General features: G+C 47.0%; 1 protein-coding gene across 1 annotated transcript in view; it reads right to left on the bottom strand.

The window, feature by feature from the left end:
• The window catches only part of macrod1 (mono-ADP ribosylhydrolase 1), a 1,391,372-nt gene that overhangs the window by 1,349,121 nt on the left and 20,550 nt on the right, over nt 1-21,701 (bottom strand). The gene's annotated exons all lie outside the window — the stretch shown is intronic.

The raw sequence follows: 21,701 nt of genomic DNA, 5'->3' as shown, positions 1-21,701 counted from the left end.
TGATATGTGTAGAGATAGTTCGCATACCTTCCAACCAACCTTGAGCTCTGCGCTGTAGAGATAAAGGGACGACAGAGAGGGACCTTGCTGGTTGTTATAACACACAGATGACCACGCATCACAACTGACATGAAACGATCTATTCTTTGGCCCACCCTTCCTTTTCTCTAGTTTTTTCCTAATTTGAAAATTTTCCCTCCTCCTTTTCTGGACTGAGGCACTTTCCTTTTATTCCTCTCGTGTCTCTTGTGCCGTGAGCAGAGGACGACTTTGTTCTCACCGAGGGAGCTGACAGCAGTGATAACACTTCTGACAGAGATGTGAGACACAAATCACTGCGTGGAGAGACTAATGAGAGAGAGACAGAGAGACAGAGAGAGAGAGAGAGAGAGAGAGAGAGAGAGAGAGAGAGAGAGCAGTGGGGGTGATGGACGGATGGAGAAAAGTTAAAGGGATATAAGGGTAAAGAGAAGGGACTTGTGGGGGCGGGATAGCTGTCTGAATGCACAGACGAGACATGAGGAAAAGAAGATGGGTGGAACGAGATGGGCTTGGGTCGAGCGGGAAGCGAGGGCTGCCAACCACTAAGGGCATGACATCATCATCCACTAAGAGTGTGACATCATCGTCCAAATTCTGGATGTTGTCTGTACTCTGTTATCCCTCGCGTGCCCACTTCTGCCCTCAGCAAAGACGTCCACACAACCTCCAATGACTAATGTTGTGTAACCGACGACACCAGTGACTGACTCGTCTGACTGCTGCAGACAGCACCGGTGTTGGTGGTAGTGTCCAGTTGGTGGTCTATATGATGCATCTTGTTAAAAATGTGGTCCCTTTTGGGCCGGTATCAGTACCAGAGGTACGGCAAGACAACCAAAGAAACACGCCCCTGACTCGCCTGCGAACACACAATTACTCTACAACACAACTGGCTTGCACACACAAGAAGAAGAACTGGATTAAAAAGGCAACCAATGGTCTCGTTTGCATAACTCAGAATGAGAGGGGGTCTGCACGAGCCTTGTCTCGCTGTTACGTACAGAGAAAATAACAATGTGTTGTTCTTTATAATCACACCCGCGCAGCATACACATGAAGATGCAAGTTTCAGTTTAAACTCACACGACACTTGTTTTCTACGAACACCACTTCCTGACCCGAGACATTCAACACAGCCGGCACGCGGAACCAGCGCAGTGCAAGGTCACACACACACAAGTCCTGCTCTATACAATATTAATAACAAGTATAAAATATGAATAGTAAATACACCATATGAATAGTAAATATACAATATGAATAATAAATAGACAATAACTATCGGTGGGTTGTGCAGTTCAACCAGCCACAGGTGGTGTAACAAAGATGCAGCTCATCTATCAGGGATCAGTCTGACCGCAACACTGTGCAGTACCAACACACACACACACACACACACACACACACACACACACACACACACACACACACACACACACACACACACACACACACACACACACTAAGAGAAGCAGCAGCTGCTATGTGAGCATCAGTCAGTGTGATGGTGAATGTTTTAAGGTTACACACATAAAGGAAACATATTAAAGACCCATAATAATAATAATAATAACAATAACAATGTAATCATAATAATAATAAGCATGCAGACATGGAGAGAGGGAGGAGGCTGAGAGAGAGGCAGTAATAAAAGGAACAAAGCAGCACTGGGGGGATAGGGGCTATACGGGGGGATATGGTCTATGGTGGGTAGGGCCTATAGGGGGGATAGAGCCTATGGGGGATATGGTCTATGGTGGGTAGGGCCTATAGGGGGGATAGGCCCTATGGGGGGGTAGGGCCTATGGGGGGGAATATGGTCTATGGGGGGAGATAGGGCCAATAGGGGGGATAGGGCCTATGGGGGGATATAGTCTATGGGGGGAGATAGGGCCAATAGGGGGGATAGGGCCTATGGGGGGATATGGTCTATGGGGGGGATATGGCCTATAGGGGGAAAGGGCCTATGGGGGGATATAGCCTATGGGGGGGATATGGTATATGGGGGGGATAGGGCCTATAGGGGGGATATGGTCTATAGGGGGATAGGGCCTGTAGGGGGGATAGGGCCTAGAGGGGGATATGGTCTACGGGGATAGGGCCTATATGGGGGATAGAGCATATGGGGGATATGGTCTATGGGGGGTAGGGCCTATAGGGGGGATAGGGTCTATGGGGGATATGGTCTATGGGGGAGATAGGGCCTATGGGGGATATGGTCTATGGGGGGACAGGGCCTATGGGGGAGATAGGGCCTATAGGGGGGATAGGGCCTATGGGGGGGATAGGGCCTAGAGTGGGATAGGGCTATGGGGGCAGAGGTGTAAAAACCAGGTGCAGAAAGTAAAAGTCCAAACCATGTATTTGTTCCACTCATGCACTACAGCAGCAGATTCTGGTCAACACCGCTCCTCCTCAACTAGGGAGGGGAAACTAGCTAATGACATCAGCTGGTTTAGCAACATGGTTGGAGCAAATACACAGTTTGGACATTTACTTTCTGGACCTGGTTTTTACAACTCTGTATGGGGGGGATAGGGCCTATAGGGGGATAGGGCCTGGGGGGGATAGGACCTATGGGGGGGATAGGGCCTATGGGTGGGTGGGGGGGTATAGGTTGAGTGTTGAAAGACAGTGTAACTTCAGCATCTCCATCTTCTTTTCCAGCCTGTCAGTGTGTTGTCAGTAATATCAGGATGGCTCTGCTGTGTTGTTCATTTCTTCTTTTTTATTTTATTTTATTTTGAGTCGTTTCTTTTACCCTCATTTGAAAAGAACCCGTTACCCTCAGATAGAAGTGACCACAACAACTGCACGTGTGTGTACCCCAACGTGGTGTTGTGTTCATCAGCCCGTCTTCTTTTCTACGCAGCTGAATAAAGATTTGTGAAAGGAAACGCCGCTTCACGAGTCCTCATTGTGTGTGTCCTTGTGCTTCATTAAATGGGAAACAAAGGCCGGGAACATCACATTATGGGACGTGACTGCTTAAAAAGAGAAGGAAAAGAATCAATGGTAGGCTCACTTATTAATATGATTTATGATGAGACACAGCAGACCTCATTAAATCACACACACTGGATGAATACATCACAACGCTCCACTGCTAGCATCTCTGCTGCTGCTAGCTGACACACACACACACACACACACACACACACACACACACACACACACACACACACACACACACACACACACACACACACACACACACACACACCTCTTATTCAATGAATACAGGTGTTTCATTGCCACAGGTGTATAAATCCAGCAGCTAGCCATGCAGTCTGCATTTACACACACGTGTGAAAGAATGGGTCGTTCTGAAGAGGTCAGTGGATTCAAGTGTGGTACTGTCATAGGATGAAACCTTTGCAATAAGTAAGTTTGTGAAATGTCTTCTCTGCTAGATATTCCACGGTCAACTGTAAGTGGTATTATTGAAAAGTGGAAATGTTTAGGAACAACAGCAACTCAGCCACCAAGTGGCAGACTAGTAAGGTCACACAAAGGGGTCAACAAGTGCTGAGGTGCATAGTGCGTAAAAGTCGCCAACGCTCTGTCCACTCAATAACTGCAGAGTTCCAAACTTCCTCTGGCATTAACATCAGCCCAAAAACTGTGTGCCAGGAGCTTCATGGAATGGGCTTCCATGGCCGAGCAGCTGCATGCAGGCCTTACATCACCAAGCACAATGCCAAGTGTCAGATGGAGTGGTGTATCGCACGTTGCCACTGGACTCTGGAGCAGTGGAAACGTGTTCTGTGGAGTGATGAATCACACTTCTCTGTCTGGCAGTCTGATGGACAAGTCTGGGTTTGGTGGATGCCAGGAGAACGTTACCTGCCTGACTGCATTGTGCCAACTGTAAAGTTTGGTGGAGGAGGGATAATGGTATGGGGTTGTTTTTCAGGGGTTGGGCTAGGCCCCTTAGTTCCAGTGAAGGGAAATCTTAATGCTTCAGCATACCAAGACAATCTGGACAATTCTATGCTTCCAACTTTGTGGGAAGTTTGGGGAGGGTCCTTTTCTGTTCCAGCATGACTGTGCCCCAGTGCACAAAGCAAGGTCCATTAAGCCATGGTTGGGCGAGTTTGGTGTGGAAGAACTTGACTGGCCCGCAGAGTCCTGACCTCAACCCCATCGAAGACCTTTGGGATGAACTAGAACGGAGATTGCGAGCCAGGTCTTCCCATCCAACATCAGTGCCTGACCTCACAAATCCTCTTCTGGATGAATGGGCAAAAATTCCCACAGACACACTCCAAAATCTTGTGGAAAGCCTTCCCAGAAGAGTGGAAGCTGTTATAGCTGCAAAGGGGTGGACCAACTCCATATTAATGCCTATGGATTTAGAATGGGATGTCATAAAAGCTCCTGTAGGTGTAATGGCCAAGTGTCCTAATACTTTTGTACATGTAGCGTGCGTACATTATATATATATAGTGTTTTGTTTTTTCCCGAAACCGTCAATGGTGTTGTAAGTGCTCAACTAATGAGGAGTGGAATATCAACACAGCTACAGGGGAAAAAAAGATGTTAATACATAGCAGTACAGGCCTGTTTCATGTGTCGCGCACTCATCAGCTGCTAATGTGGTTAAACAAAGATTCATAGAGTTTATGTTGCTCAACGTCACGCCCTTTATTTCGGTTGGACAGCGACCAATCAGATGAGGAAACATTCAAACTAGAACAACCAATGGGGTAGGTACTTACGATGCACAGCAACCAATGGAGGGGTAGAAAACATCACAACCAACGGGGTAAGGGACCAGGCCGTGTTTTGAAAAGCATTTAGGGGCCAGGACACTGTTGAAATAGCCTACATTACAAATATAACAAGATCATTTATGTGAATTACATAGTGGGGTGGTGTTGAGGCATAGTTGGAAGGACAGGTAGTTAAATATTTAAAAAAATATATATAAAAAATATTAAAGATATCTATATATTAAAAAACAATAAATTTCATATGTGTATATTTAGGTGTCTACTAGCTGTAGACACCGAAAAAATATCTCCTTTGTAACTATAAGTAAAACGTCTTTATTACCCCCCCAGATTAGATGATACACATATGATATTTATGTTTTCTTAATATATATATTTTTAATATATTTTTAAAAAATGTGTAATATTTTAACTACCTGTCCTTCCAGTTATGCCTTAACACCACCCCACTATGTAATTCACATAAATGACCTTGTTATATTTGTAATGTAGGCCATTTCAACAGTGCCCTGGCCCCTAAATGCTTTTCAAAACAAGCCCTGGTCCCTTACCCCGTTGGTTGTGATGTTTTCTACCCCTCCATTGGTGTGTATATATATATATATATATATATATATATATATATATATATATATATATATATATATATATATATATATATATATATACACTACCGTTCAAAAGTTTGGGATCACCCAAACAATTTTGTGTTTTCCATGAAAAGTCACACTTATTCACCACCATATGTTGTGAAATGAATAGAAAATAGAGTCAAGACATTGACAAGGTTAGAAATAATGATTTGTATTTGAAATAAGATTTTTTTTACATCAAACTTTGCTTTCGTCAAAGAATCCTCCATTTGCAGCAATTACAGCATTGCAGACCTTTGGCATTCTAGCTGTTAATTTGTTGAGGTAATCTGGAGAAATTGCACCCCACGCTTCCAGAAGCAGCTCCCACAAGTTGGATTGGTTGGATGGGCACTTCTTGCGTACCATACGGTCAAGCTGCTCCCACAACAGCTCAATGGGGTTCAGATCTGGTGACTGCGCTGGCCACTCCATTACCGATAGAATACCAGCTGCCTGCTTCTGCTCTAAATAGTTCTTGCACAATTTGGAGGTGTGTTTAGGGTCTTCAATTTCTTAGCAATTTCTCGCATGGAATAGCCTTCATTTCTAAGAACAAGAATAGACTGTCGAGTTTCAGATGAAAGTTCTCTTTTTCTGGCCATTTTGAGCGTTTAATTGACCCCACAAATGTGATGCTCCAGAAACTCAATCTGCTCAAAGAAGTGCCCATCCAACCAATCCAACTTGTGGGAGCTGCTTCTGGAAGCGTGGGGTGCAATTTCTCCAGATTACCTCAACAAATTAACAGCTAGAATGCCAAAGGTCTGCAATGCTGTAATTGCTGCAAATGGAGGATTCTTTGACGAAAGCAAAGTTTGATGTAAAAAAAATCTTATTTCAAATACAAATCATTATTTCTAACCTTGTCAATGTCTTGACTCTATTTTCTATTCATTTCACAACATATGGTGGTGAATAAGTGTGACTTTTCATGGAAAACACAAAATTGTTTGGGTGATCCCAAACTTTTGAACGGTAGTGTATATATATATATATATATATACACTCACTGGCCACTTTATTAGGTACACCTTGCTAGTACCGGGTTGGACCCCCTTTTGCCTTCAGAACTGCCTTAATCCTTCGTGGCATAGATTCAACAAGGTACTGGAAACATTCCTCAGAGAGTTTGGTCCATATTGACATGATAGCATCACGCAGTTGCTGCAGATTTGTCGGCTGCACATCCATCATGCGAATCTCCCGGTCCACCACATCCCAAAGGTGCTCTATTGGATTGAGATCTGGTGACTGGGGAGGCCATTTGAGTACAGTGAACTCATTGTCATGTTCAAGAAACCAGTCTGAGATGATTCGAGCTTTATGACATGGCGCGTTATCCTGCTGGAAGTAGCCATCAGAAGATGGGAACACTGTGGTCATAAAGGGATGGACATGGTCAGCAACAATACTCAGGTAGGCTGTGGCGTTGACACGATGCTCAATTGGTACTAAGGGGCCCAAAGTGTGCCAAGAAAATATCCCCCACACCATTACACCACCACCAGCAGCCTGAACCGTTGATACAAGGCAGGATGGATCCATGCTTTCATGTTGTTGACGCCAAATTCTGACCCTACCATCCGAATGTCGCAGCAGAAATCGAGACTCATCAGACCAGGCAACGTTTTTCCAATCTTCTATTGTCCAATTTTGGTGAGCCTGTGCGAATTGTAGCCTCAGTTTCCTGTTCTTAGCTGACAGGAGTGGCCCCCGGTGTGGTCTTCTGCTGCTGTAGCCCATCTGCCTCAAGGTTGGATGTGTTGTGCGTTCAGAGATGCTCTTCTGCATACCTCGGTTGTAATGAGTGGTTATTTGAGTTACTGTTGCCTTTCTATCAGCTCGAACCAGTCTGGCCATTCTCCTCTGACCTCTGGCATCAACAAGGCATTTTCGCCCACAGAACTGCCGCTCACTGGATATTTTCTCTTTTTCGGACCATTCTCTGTAAACCCTAGAGATGGTTGTGCGTGAAAATCCCAGTAGATCAGCAGTTTCTGAAATACTCAGACCAGCCCGTCTGGCACCAACAACCATGCCACGTTCAAAGTCACTTAAATCACCTTTTTTCCCCATTCTGATGCTCGGTTTGAACTGCAGCAGATCGTCTTGACCATGTCTACATGCCTAAATGCATTGAGTTGTTGCCATGTGATTGGCTGATTAGAAATTTGCATTAACGAGCAGTTGGACAGGTGTGCCTAATAAAGTGGCCGGTGAGTGTATATGCTGATGAATGCACGACGCATGAAACAGGCCTGCACTGCAATGTATTAAAAGTTGTTTTTCCTGTATCTGTGTGTATCTGTATATATATATATTATTGGATTATTTTATTCATTTGCTGATCACTATTCCCACTGTTGAGTGTTTCTTTTAACAAAGTTTTCTCTATATGTGTGTGTCTGTATACATATATGATTCATTTATTAAAATTGATTTCCCTACAATAATATAATATAATATAATATAAGATGGGTTATTTTGATAAGGATGCAGCTGAGGTGGTGAGCTGTTGCAGAAGGGACAGGGAAAGGTGGAAGTTTATTTTTAAAAGGAGCAGGATTAGTGGTTCAGATAATGGATGGATGGATGGTAAACAGCTCGGAGTACGCTTAGAGTAAACATAGCAGAGAGTAAACATAGCAGAGAGGAGACATAGCAGAGAGGAGACATAGCAGAGAGGAGACATAGCAGAGAGTAAACATAGCAGAGAGGAGACATAGCAGAGAGTAAATATAGCAGAGAGGAGACATAGCAGAGAGTAGACATAGCAGAGAGTAAACATAGCAGAGAGGAGACATAGCAGAGAGTAAACATAGAAAAAAGTAAACGTAGCAGAGAGTAAACATAGCAGAGAGGAGACATAGCAGAGAGGAGACATAGCAGAGAGTAAAAATAGCAGAGAGGAGGCTGAGAACGGCAGCTGCTGTGTCCCGACCACACTGGCTGTATGAACCAGCCTCTCTATCAGGTAGAGAGCCACTCTGCTTCACTACAACATCTGTTTAATTGTGTGTGTGGGGGGGGGGGGGCGGGGGGGTTCTGCTTTGAGAATATCTGCCACATCAATGCTGTCAAAACTGGGAGCTCAAATATCAAATATGCCTGAAAACCTAACCAGATGTAAATGTGATGTCTCCTATTCAGTTTCCTCCAAGCAGATGTCATTTGTTTGATGTCATTATTTATAAGTCTGTCCATCACCGAAAAATTGAAGTTGCCAAAGTGAAGAGCTGGAGCAGCGCATAAAATTGATATGAATTAAAAGCATTCATAATGCTGAGTAGTCTTTGTGCTTGTCTCATGTCCATCTTGGATGGACTGACTAATTAATGAACTCCCTTCCTTCAAATGAGACAAAAACAGGCACTCAGTTTCATCTTCAGGCTTCGTAAGCAAACTGTCGAAAGGAACGGCTTCCGGTTAGGGATGCTTAAAGCATTCAGCACATGCTGGATCAGGTCAGCTGCTAACATCCGACTCACCCACCTCCACAGCTTCGCCCACCTCCACAGCATCTCTCGTCACCACAGCTTCTCCCTCCTCCACAGCTTCACCCATCTCCACAGCTTCGCCCACCTCCACAGCCTCTCCCATCGCCACAGCCTCTCCCTCCTCCACAGCTTCAGCCACCTCCACAGCCTCTCCCTCATCCACAGCTTCACCCAACTCCACAGCCTCACCCAACTCCACAGCCTCTCCCTCCTCCACAGCTTCACTCACCTCCACAGTCTCTCCCACCTTCATAGCCTCTCCCACCTCCACAGCATCTGTCATCGCCACAGCCTCTCCCTCCTCCACAGCTTCACTCACCTCCACAGCCTCTCCCTCCTCCACAGCTTCACCCACCTCCACAGCCTCCCCCTCCGCCACAGCCTCTCCCGTTTCCACAGCCTCTCCCTCCTCCACAGCTTCACCCACCACCACAGCCTCTCCCTCCTTCACAGTTTCACCCAACTCCAGTCTTTCCCACCTCCACAGCCTCTCCCGTCTCCACAGCCTCTCCCTCATCCACAGCTTCACCCAACTCCAAAGCCTCACCCAACTCCACAGCCTCTCCCTCCTCCACAGCTTCACTCACCTCCACAGTCTCTCCCACCTTCATAGCCTCTCCCACCTCCACAGCATCTGTTATCGCCACAGCCTCTCCCTCCTCCACAGCTTCACTCACCTCCACAGTCTCTCCCACCTTCATAGCCTCTCCCACCTCCACAGCATCTGTCATCGCCACAGCCTCTCCCTCCTCCACAGCTTCACTCACCTCCACAGCCTCTCCCTCCTCCACAGCTTCACCCACCTCCACAGCCTCCCCCTCCGCCACAGCCTCTCCCGTTTCCACAGCCTCTCCCTCCTCCACAGCTTCACCCACCTCCACAGCCTCTCCCTCCTTCACAGTTTCACCCAACTCCAGGCTTTCCCACCTCCACAGCCTCTCCCGTCTCCACAGCCTCTCCCTCATCCACAGCTTCACCCAACTCCACAGCCTTACCCAACTCCACAGCCTCTCCCTCCTCCACAGCTTCACTCACCTCCACAGCTTCACCCACCTCCACAGCCTCTCCCTCCTTCACAGTTTCACCCAACTCCAGTCTTTCCCACCTCCACAGCCTCTCCCGTCTCCACAGCCTCTCCCTCATCCACAGCTTCACCCAACTCCACAGCCTTACCCAACTCCACAGCCTCTCCCTCCTCCACAGCTTCACTCACCTCCACAGTCTCTCCCACCTTCATAGCCTCTCCCACCTCCACAGCATCTGTCATCGCCACAGCCTCTCCCTCCTCCACAGCTTCACTCACCTCCACAGCCTCTCCCTCCTCCACAGCTTCACCCACCTCCACAGCCTCTCCCTCCGCCACAGCCTCTCCCGTTTCCACAGCCTCTCCCTCCTCCACAGCTTCACCCACCTCCACAGCCTCTCCCTCCTTCACAGTTTCACCCAACTCCAGTCTTTCCCACCTCCACAGCCTCTCCCGTCTCCACAGCCTCTCCCTCCTCCACAGTTTCACCCACCTCCACAGTCTCTCCCACCTCCATAGCCTCTACCACCTCCACAGCATCTGTCGTCGCCACAGCCTCTCCCTCCTCCACAGCTTCACCCACCTCTACAGCCTCTCACTCATCCACAGCCTCACCCACCTCCACAGCCTCTCCCTCCTCCACAGCTTCACCCACCTCCACAGCCTCTCCCGTCTCCACAGCCTCTCCCTCCTCCACAGCTTCACCCACCTCCACCGCCTCTCCCGCCTTCACAGCTTCATCCACCTCCACAGCTTCACCCACCTCCACAGCTTCACTCACCTCCACAGCCTCTCCCTCCTCCAGCTTCACCCACCTCCACAGCCTCTTCCTCCTCCACAGCCTCTCCCTCCTCCACAGTTTCACCCACCTCCACAGTCTCTCCCACCTTCATAGCCTCTCCCACCTCCACAGCATCTGTCGTCGCCACAGCCTCTCCCTCCTCCACAGCTTCACCCATCTCCACAGCCTCTCACTCATCCACAGCCTCGCCCACCTCCACAGCCTCTCACTCCTCCGCAGCTTCACTCACCTCCACAGCCTCTCCCTCCTCCACAGCTTCACCCACCTCCACAGCCTCTCCCTCCTCCACAGCTTCACCCACCTCCACAGCCTCTCCCATCTCCACAGCCTCTCCCTCCTCCACAGCTTCACCCACCTCCACCGCCTCTCCCTCCTCCACAGCTTCATCCACCTCTACAGCTTTACCCACCTCCACAGCCTCACCTGCCTCCACAAACTCTATCACTTCCACAGCCTCTCCTGGGCTCCACCCTGAGCCAAGGTGAGCATCTCCATAGATCTTCACTAACGCTAACCAGAGATCTGTCTGGAGGACTGGCTCCAAGCCTGGCTCGTCTGCAGGCAGACAGACTAAATACTAAACTGATTTTTTTCCAGGGCAGACAACATCTCTTACTACTTAGTTAAACTGGATTTTACTAGCTAGTGATCACGCTTACTAATAAAATAATTCCTAGCCTCTTGTTTTGCAGAGGAGAATTAGCTTGGGGGTTTTATAGCATATTTTCTGAGTGAATCTGGACGGTTAGGGGTAACTGGTACTGCATCGCATGGTACTATCATCCTATGCTTATTAGCTGTGAGAACAAAAAATCATGACAAACAACTTCTGCAGCACTAAATTAACTGTAGTAGGAATATATGACCTTCAAAATACACAAACACAATTCAATAATAGAGTATATCTTACGTTAAATTCAGGTGGTCTACAAAGGGGGGCTTTACACGTCTGAACAAATCGTAAGGCAGGTGGGTCAGAGGATTTCACCGCACACATGCGCACACATGCACACATTCAAAGACACACACTACGCAGGGCTACACTCTCACATGTACCAAGGAAGTTTGCAAATAAGTTAAATGGGTTTTTGGACTGTGTCCACTTGTTGAAGCTGAGCTGGTCTTTGCTGATCTATGCTGACAGCATGTCCTTCCTGGTGTTTTACGTTTCCTCTCACGTGAGGAAGAAAACCCCACTTCATGTCCCTGTTTCACGCCATCGACACTAGGAACGAGATTCAACATTAAATGCTCCTCACGCAATTAATGTGGATAAATGTTCGCCTGTTTGATCACGAAGCTGTACCCCTTTGGGAACAAACAGACCCGAATTGTCCTTTCTTGTGCACCAAAGATGGAGCTGAGGGCATTAGAGGCTTTCCAAACAACTAGAGATGGAACCACCAAATCCACACAGTCCTGAGCAGGCAGGCTGGAGGACAGTGGGCAGGTTTTTGTTTTTTGCATGTATAAAGGTAACGATAACTTTTAACTGAAACTTTGGTTAATATCTTTTAAGTCACACATCTTAAGGGATCGGGGATCAGGAACATGTATTTGTCATGTCATTCCATGCACCTGCACACATGACATGAAACGAAATATGTCCCCCAACTACATCAGTGCCACACTAAGACAAAAACACATCCAAACTAGAAGAACACACATCCAAACTACAAAAGAAAACTACAAAAACTACAAAACCCATAAAACCAACACATATTTAAAAAAAATCACTGTCCAAGAGCAAACGCCAGGATGACTGTCGGAACTGCCGGGCTGCATGGGCTAGCAGATAGCTTAGCCTGCCCCGCTTTCACATCCTGTTAGACCGCCCTTGGTGTTTCCTCTTCGGGCACAGCTCCAGGCAGGGCCTCGGTCCCTGGCCCACAGAACGCAGCAGACCAAGCTCTCCCAGCCGATCCAGCACCAGATCTCCCAGCCATCAAATGAAGACGCACTTAGACACAGACGTGGACAACGTCACTGCATGGACGGTACTAGGTGAGGCCGCTGCAAATGTGAATTTGTGCCGCCATCTTCTTTTAATAATGTACTTTAATAATATACAATTCTGAAAACATCTAAATATTTGATTACATTTTAAAATGACTTCTGGATTACTCCTACAGTCATATGACAAATTCCTATTTAAAGGGTCAGTCCAGTGGTTGGTTTGCGTGTCTTCTTCTGGATCTCCACCTTGTCGTGGTGGAGAAGCTTGCGGGTGTCAATGATCTGAAGAGCTATGGCATCCGAAGCTTGGCTCCTGGTAGGGTCACCCAAGGCGGATTGGTCAAGGGGAGGTTCCAGACGAAGCACAATCCAACAAAGACCTCAATGGCGGAACTGGTGGAAGATGTCGCCAGATCCCAATGGCAGTGAAGGTGGATGAAGGCTGCAACAGACGGTGGTCCCCAATCGTCTTGGTTCTCCATGCAATTGGACTCTGGCCACCCCCTGCCAAGGACCGTGTGGTGGCTGCTGGCGCATCAGCCTCTTCACGTAAAAAGCTTCCACGCACAGGCATCCTCCTGCAAGGACCTAGAAGGAGGAGTCATACTCGTCCCTGAGTGACTGCCAATGACGACGATGATGATGATGATGGTTTTAGTGAAGCCCCACCTCAGTAGTTTGCTGAGTCTCGGCCTGCTTCCGTTCCAGGGCATGTTCACTTATGTTCACTGTGTGTCTACCAAAAAAACATGGGCAGATTGAAACATCCTTTGGGAAGCAAAATTAACTTTTATTCACTGCTTGCCAGCCAAACACTACACATTTCCAAAACATTGGTTTTTCAATGAGACAATCCCGTCTTCAAATGACTTTTCCTAGGTTCAATCAGGGAAGTCAACCAGATGTATAAACATCTGTTGTTTTTTACCAAAACCAACCACACTTCACATGCTGAGCAATCGAAGACAGGAATCGTTTAAAGTCGTGTTTGCTTTCACGCAAGCGAGGAGCGAATGACAGGTTATTGATCAGCTCATGGATTACCGTGCATGGTTTCCTCCTTCACAGAAGAAAACACAACTGCACTGTGAAGAGTCTGTGTGTGTGCATCCAAGGCACGTAGTGTTGAAGCTGTGGCAGAAATTACATCCTTCATGTCCTCTGTGATGATCTAAAACAAATAAGCCTCTGCATGTGGTGGTTGTTGGTCATGTCTGGACATGGTTCTGGTGTTTAGAAGTCCTTACTAGACTGTATATCTACATGTGAGCTTATAAATGATAAGACAACACATACACAAACAAGCGAGGGCTCCACCCAGACACAGCTTTGAAGTAAAGGTACACATGGTGAGGACAGTAAGGGTACATGTGGTGAGGACAGTAAAGGTACACGTGGTGAGGACAGTAAAGGTACACGTGCTGAGGACAGTAAAGGTACACGTGCTGAGGACAGTAAAGGTACACGTGGTGAGGACAGTAAAGGTACACGTGGTGAGGACAGTCAAGGTACATGTGATGAGGACAGTAAAGGTATATGTGCTGAGGACAGTAAAGGTATATGTGGTGAGGACAGTAAAGGTATATGTGATGAGGACAGTAAAGGTACACGTGCTGAGGACAGTAAATGTATATGTGGTGAGGACAGTAAAGGTACATGTGGTGAGGCCAGTAAAGGTACATGTGGTGAGGCCAGTAAAGGTACACATGGTGAGGACAATAAAGGTACACGTGGTGAGGGTAGTAAAGGTACACATGGTGAGGACAGTAAAGGTACATGTGGTGAGGATAGTAAAGGTACATGTGGTGAGGATAGTAAAGGCATACGTGCTGAGGACAGTAAAGGAATATCTGGTGAGGACAGTAAAGGTACACGTGGTGAGGACAGTAAAGGTATACGTGGTGAGGACAGTAAAGGTATATGTGGTGAGGACAGTAAAGGTACACGTGCTGAGGACAGTAAAGGTACACGTGCTGAGGACAGTAAAGGTACACGTGGTGAGGACAGTAAAGGTACACGTGCTGAGGACAGTCCAGGTACATGTGGTGAGGACAGTAAATGTATATGTGATGAGGACAGTAAAGGTAAACGTGCTGAGGACAGTAAAGGTATATGTGGTGAGGACAGTAAAGGTATATGTGATGAGGACAGTAAAGGTACACGTGGTGAGGACAGTAAAGGTACACGTGGTGAGGACAGTAAAGGTACACGTGCTGAGGACAGTAAAGGTATATGTGGTGAGGACAGTAAAGGTACACGTGGTGAGGACAGTAAAGGTACACGTGCTGAGGACAGTAAAGGTACACGTGGTGAGGACAGTAAAGGTATATGTGGTGAGGACAGTAAAGGTATATGTGATGAGGACAGTAAAGGTACCCGTGCTGAGGACAGTAAAGGTATATGTGGTGAGGACAGTAAAGGTAAATGTGATGGGGACAGTAAAGGTACACGTGCTGAGGACAGTAAAGGTATACGTGCTGAGGACAGTAAAGGTACACGTGGTGAGGACAGTAAAGGTATATGTGGTGAGGACAGTAAAGGTATATGTGATGAGGACAGTAAAGGTACACGTGCTGAAGACAGTAAAGGTATATGTGGTGAGGACAGTAAAGGTAAATGTGATGAGGACAGTAAAGGTACACGTGCTGAGGACAGTAAAGGTACACGTGCTGAGGACAGTAAAGGTATATGTGGTGAGGACAGTAAAGGTACACGTGGTGAGGACAGTAAAGGTATACGTGGTGAGGACAGTAAAGGTATACGTGGTGAGGACAGTAAAGGAATATCTGGTGAGGACAGTAAAGGAATATCTGGTGAGGACAGTAAAGCTACACGTGATGAGGACAGTAAAGGTATATGTGGTGAGGATAGTAAAGGCATACGTGCTGAGGACAGTAAAGGAATATCTGGTGAGGACAGTAAAGGTATACGTGCTGAGGACAGTAAAGGTATATGTGGTAAGTACAGTAAAGGTATATGTGGTGAGGACAGTAAAGGTACACGTGGTGAGGACAGTAAAGGTATATGTGGTGAGGACAGTAAAGGTACATGTGGTGAGGACAGTAAAGGTATATGTGGTGAGGACAGTAAAGGTACACGTGGTGAGGACAGTAAAGGTATATGTGGTGAGGACAGTAAAGGTACACGTGGTGAGGACAGTAAAGGTATACGTGGTGAGGACAGTAAAGGTACACGTGGTGAGGACAGTAAAGGTACATGTGGTGAGGACAGTAAATGTACACGTGGTGAGGACAGTAAAGGTACACGTGGTGAGGACAGTAAAGGTACATGTGGTGAGGACAGTAAAGGTACACGTGGTGAGGACGATAAAGGTATACGTGGTGAGGACAGTAATGGTACACGTGGTGAGGACATGGCGTCACAAGTCTCAGGTGATCAGCAGCAGCTGTGTTTGTTTCCTTGAACAATGTGTTAAAAGCACAGCGAGTACACACCTTTAAAGTAAGACCATTACACAGAGTACCTGCAGGCCTAACAACAACACTTTTCTTTTACTGGCACAGTATTTGACTTATTTCTCAGCAAAACAGGACATGTTGTGAAGCCAGTGTGCACAGCAGGACACACCACAGCTGCCATCATGCAGAAACACAAGCTGTGTGTGTGTGTGTGTGTGTGTGTGTGTGTGTGTGTGTGTGTGTGTGTGTGGCATACCACGTAGCTGTGAACTGGTACAATCTACAACATGCAACTCAGTAAATATGTCCACAACTATCTTCCCCACCAGAACCAGATTAGAACCACAGGGCTGTTCTCTTTTCTCTGCACTGTGGTCACGACCAAACCTTCAGAACTATGTAGCGGTACCAAACCTGTCCTTCCGAACTATCCAGCGGTACCAAACCCGGTCCTTCAGAACTACGCAGCGGTACCAAACTCCTCCTTCAGATCTATGCAGCAACACTAATCTCATCCTTCACAACTATCAAGCGGTACCAAACCCATCCTTCAGAACTATGCAGCGGACCTGGCTGGAGTGCTGCTAACCCCTGCGAGGTGTGCAGGCCCACTACAAACCACTCACCTCCACGTTCCTCCTCCTGCCCCTCTCCCTCACCCACTGCCAGTCACGTGTTGTGTACCGAGGCTTGTGCTGGGACTGATCCACCGTCTGTCAGTCCGGCTCCCACTACAGCCGCCGTTTCATCTGTGCGCCATGAGAGCAGCAGTGTGAGTGGATAAATAGGTCCTATAAATAGCCTTGTCATTTCCTAAATCGTGAAGACGCAGACCGGGCCTGACAGCATGTGCTGCGGGGACGCTGTCTCTCACCGACGCCTGATAGACGCAATTACAGGGTGGTAATTGTGTGTACGGGCTTTTTGTGTGCCAGTGTGTTTATGTGACTAAATTAGAGAGCACGGTGAGAGCAGACAGGCGGCTGGACCACGGTGGGGTGTGTGTGTGTGTGGGTGAGAGGATGCAGGGTCAGTCCACAGCCCATACTGGAGGCAACAAAGACAAGTCCTTCGGGTTTCGTTCAGCGAGCCGTAATTGCAGGGGCCAGAGAAAACGCAGGCTTTATTATACACTTTCATTTTACTTCATTATTCTAATAACACTGCCTGCAATGGGGATAATGACCCAAAATGGGCATTTGATGTCACGTTGTGTTTGCTCATTCCCCCTTGTGTGCGTCTTCTCTAGTCACACTCATCAACCCGCCAGTGTGAGTAAAACAGCCTCAGTGACAAGATAAACTAGACATGGATCACATGTCCCTTCATTAACCAGATATAGTCATCAGATGTTTGTGGCCTGGCTCCTCCGTCTCTCGGAACCATGTGGCGGCTGCTGGGGTCGTTACACAGGAAGCCGAGGCCCGAGTGCGGTGCTGACGGCGTGCCGGGCAGAAGTACACCGTGACTGTCACAGAGAAGTGCAGAAGACGAGACAGTTATAGATGTGAGACAACTGCAGCACAGCCTACATCAACGGTAATGACTGAACTTGGATTAATCCTCGTGTTGTGTTCGGTAACTAGCAGTGGACGTATTGTTCACCGGTCATACTGACCCGCGCCACCTCTGGATTTTATAGTGATACAACTGTCATATTTATCTGAAAATACCCAGTATGTCTTATCCTTATCTCACTTATTACTAATATTAACTCACGTCAACACCTTTATGGTTAGTAGGTGTAGTTTCAAACGGGTCAGTTTGACCCAAACAGAACACAAAACTCCATCATAACCTCCCGTCATCAATAGCTCCTCAGCGCAGATACTCGACCAAGTCCAACCAGTACCCAGAGAGCATCCGGATGTGGGCCACTTCAGGCAATGATGCGGCCCTGACAAAATGGATGTGAGCCTGAATGGCCCACATATGTCATAGCAAATATGGCCCAAATATGCCAAATCAAATGTGGGCCTTTTTTGGCAAAGATGCGGTGCTCTCGGCAACATGTGATCTGGATGTGACCCTGAAGTGACCCATGTGGTAAATGGTGACTATGGTCCAAATATCACAAAACAAATATGGACCACCTTTGGCAAATATGTGTCACATGTGGTATTGCTATGGCTTGGTTCTGGACCAGATCTGGCAAACAGGAGCGGACCGCCCAAGTGCCATCATTCCATGCGGCATGTGGGCCAGATGAAAGTGTCGGGTGTGGGACGGGTCCCGGCCACAGCAATGTTGCTATCTGGGTACTGATGGTTTTCCATTGTAACACGTACTTCATGACAATCACCTGTTCTTCCATTTCTTCCAGCTTCGGTGAGAGAGGTTCTACACCTGTGAAAACACCTGGGTGGATGTAATGGCCTACCTAGTAGAATAGAACGCAGCAGTACTGCTGGTAGCTGAGGGGGAGACGGAAAACAGCCATTCTAGAGGACGAACCTCAATTTATGAAAGCATCAGCGAAGTGACGATAAAAATCAGAGGTCACATTCACTGAGCCATTTGGAGTATGCCGCTTTCCCACCGCACTCAGGCTGGTGAGGTCCTTCTAAGTGCTCCCGAGGAATCAGGCTTCCTTATCAACAGTCTTCACATCATAACGACTGCAAACTGCAAAACAACCCCAGATCTGCTTTGGTGTCCGATTTCCCTTTCCACCCCACACTGCTGAAGGACCCATCACCCAGCGCGTGCTAGCATGTAGAACTAGCACGTAGAACTAGCACATAGAACTAACATGTAGAACTAGCACATAGAACTAGCACATAGAACTAGCACATAGAACTAGCACGTAGAACTAGCACGTAGAAGTAGCATGTAGAACTAGCATGTAGAACTAGCACATAGAACTAGCACATAGAACTTGCATGTAGGAGTAGCATGTAGAACTAGCACATAGAACTAGCACGTAGAACTAGCATGTAGAACTAGCACATAGAACTAGCACATAGAACTAGCACTGTAGGAGTAGCATGTAGAACTAGCACATAGAACTAGCACGTAGAACTAGCATGTAGAGCTAGAACGTAGAACTAGCACGTAGAACTAGCACGTAGAACTAGCATGTAGAACTAGCACATAGAACTAGCACATAGAACTAGCACATAGAACTTGCATGTAGGAGTAGCATGTAGAACTAGCACATAGAACTAGCACGTAGAACTAGCATGTAGGAGTAGCACATAGAACTAGCATGTAGAACTAGCACATAGAACTAGCACATAGAACTAGCACGTAGAACTAGCATGTAGAACTAGCATGTATAACTAGCACATAGAACTAGCACATAGAACTAGCACGTAGAACTAGCACATAGAACTAGCATGTAGAACTAGCACATAGAACTAGCACATAGAACTTGCATGTAGGAGTAGCATGTAGAACTAGCACATAGAACTAGCACGTAGAGCTAGCACGTAGAACTAGCATGTAGAACTAGCACGTAGAACTAGCATGTAGAACTAGCATGTAGAACTAGCATGTAGAACTAGCACATAGAACTTGCATGTAGAACTAGCACATAGAACTAGCACGTAGAACTAGCATGTAGGAGTAGCACATAGAACTAGCACGTAGAACTAGCATGTAGAACTAGCACGTAGAACTCTTTAAGCAAGCGAGTGCTTCTGAACGCAGCACGTGCGTCGATGATAATAGCATTGATGGGCAAAGTGCTGATTACTAAGCTGACTCCTCTGCTCTTATTACTCCCTCGCTTGCTCCATCTCTCTGTGTCCCACATCGGCCCAATCAGACTAATGAGGCTCGTGCTTCCTCCAGCCCTCACTCCATGCTAAAATGGCAATTGATCGGAGGGGTGGGAAAGCTTTTAACGAGGGAGGGGTGGGAGAAAAATAATTAGCACAAATGAGCTTTTCTGCTAACTCCTTCGGTTTGGGTTCCCTTTTTCCCGTTTATTTACTGACACGGACATCATTAGGGATCGACTCGGCGGGGGCATGTTAACTTCTCAATGTCACGGCGTAAATCAGGCTCGTGAACTGAGGCCTGTTTGCTAATGCCAACGTCTCGCTTCCGACAGCTTTACAGAGCTGTGGTGATGTCCGAGTGCAAGAAAACAGAGATGGATTTTGGTAGGCAAAAAAAAGAAAAAGAGAGGAGAGAGAGAGAAACGAACAGAGTGGAGCATCTAATCTCCAGCTCCTCCACTCAAACTGTGAGAGAAAATGGACACCAGAGTGTCTCAGGGGAACACTGAGCACTGAACCTTAACAGCTCAAAATGTCCAGTGCACAGTGAACATCACAATCACTACCCGGCTGACCAGTAAAGTGGCCTCACTCCGGCGGCCGTACAGTGATTAACTCAGACAGATCTGGACTGAGAAACTGGAGCGGGGACACTGTCTAAGTGCATGTTGCAGCCGAGTCACACAGCAGCTACCCACTCCGGCCTCCAAACGCGGCCCACGGCAAAGACAGCGAGGGCAGAAGGGGACGGCGTGGGCGTCATAGCACACATCGTGGAGTGATGATGTGCGATGATCAAGTGGCGAGATCTGGGCAGGGGTCACCGGAGCCTGCCGAGACAGCAACAAACCAAGAAGCCACATCGTGGAGACTGCTCGGGTCTACCGAGCATGGACCAACACGGCAGGCACACAAATTACTTACAATCTCAAAATGCAGCTCAGAATCTATATTCCAGGCCCTTGAAAGATAACAAAACTGCCCCCAGGTCTTTCATTTTTTTCCACTGTATTATTCAGTAGACTCTTAAGCCTTGGCCCTCTGACCCCCCCCCCCTTCCCTTGTTGGGGCAAAAAAAGCAAACTACCAGCCTATGTGCTCTGCTATCCTCCTGCAACAGTTACCCATGACAAGTCCAGCTCTGAAACAAAAACTAGGACACTAGTCCAGCCTAGGACATGCAACCAGCAAACAAGAGTTATCACCCCAAAACACTGGTGGTGGTTGAAGTGAGTTACCCCCTCCAATGTGAAGCACTTTGGGTGCCCTGAAAAGCGCTATATAAATGTAATGATTATTATTATTATTATTATTATTAAAACAAAAAAACAGCTAATTTCTAAAGAAAAGTGCAAATCCTCATTATAAATAATGACATCATCACACAAGCTACTGACAATTGTCAGTGCTGGCTCCGTCTGTCTGTCTGTCAGTGCTGACAGGTGTGGTGCACCTAAATCAGACACATCCATTTTGAATATCTGCAGCTGTGTTTGTCCTGCTATGCTTACACCATAGAGTACCAAGATGTGTTTTTAACCTGTAGAAGTCAGCAAAATCACTGAAATGATCTAAGGTTTAGTTACTCTTTAACTTGGGGGATTTGCCATACAATTCTCCTTAACTTGGGGGACTTGCCATACAATTACCATTAACTTGGGTACTTGCCATACAATTCTCCTTAACTTGGGGGACTTGCCATACAATTACCCTTAACTTGGGTACTTGCCATATAATTCTCCTTAACTTGGGGGACTTGCCATATAATTCTCTTTAACTTGGGGGACTTGCCATACAATTCTGTTTAACTTGGGGGATTTGCCATATAATTCTCCTTAACTTGGGGGACTTGCCATATAATTCTC

Source organism: Lampris incognitus, chromosome 1 (genome assembly GCF_029633865.1).
Source record: "Lampris incognitus isolate fLamInc1 chromosome 1, fLamInc1.hap2, whole genome shotgun sequence".
NCBI lineage: Eukaryota > Metazoa > Chordata > Actinopteri > Lampriformes > Lampridae > Lampris > Lampris incognitus.
Note: the sequence above shows the minus strand (reverse complement) of the source record. Positions and strands in the feature narration are given on the sequence as shown.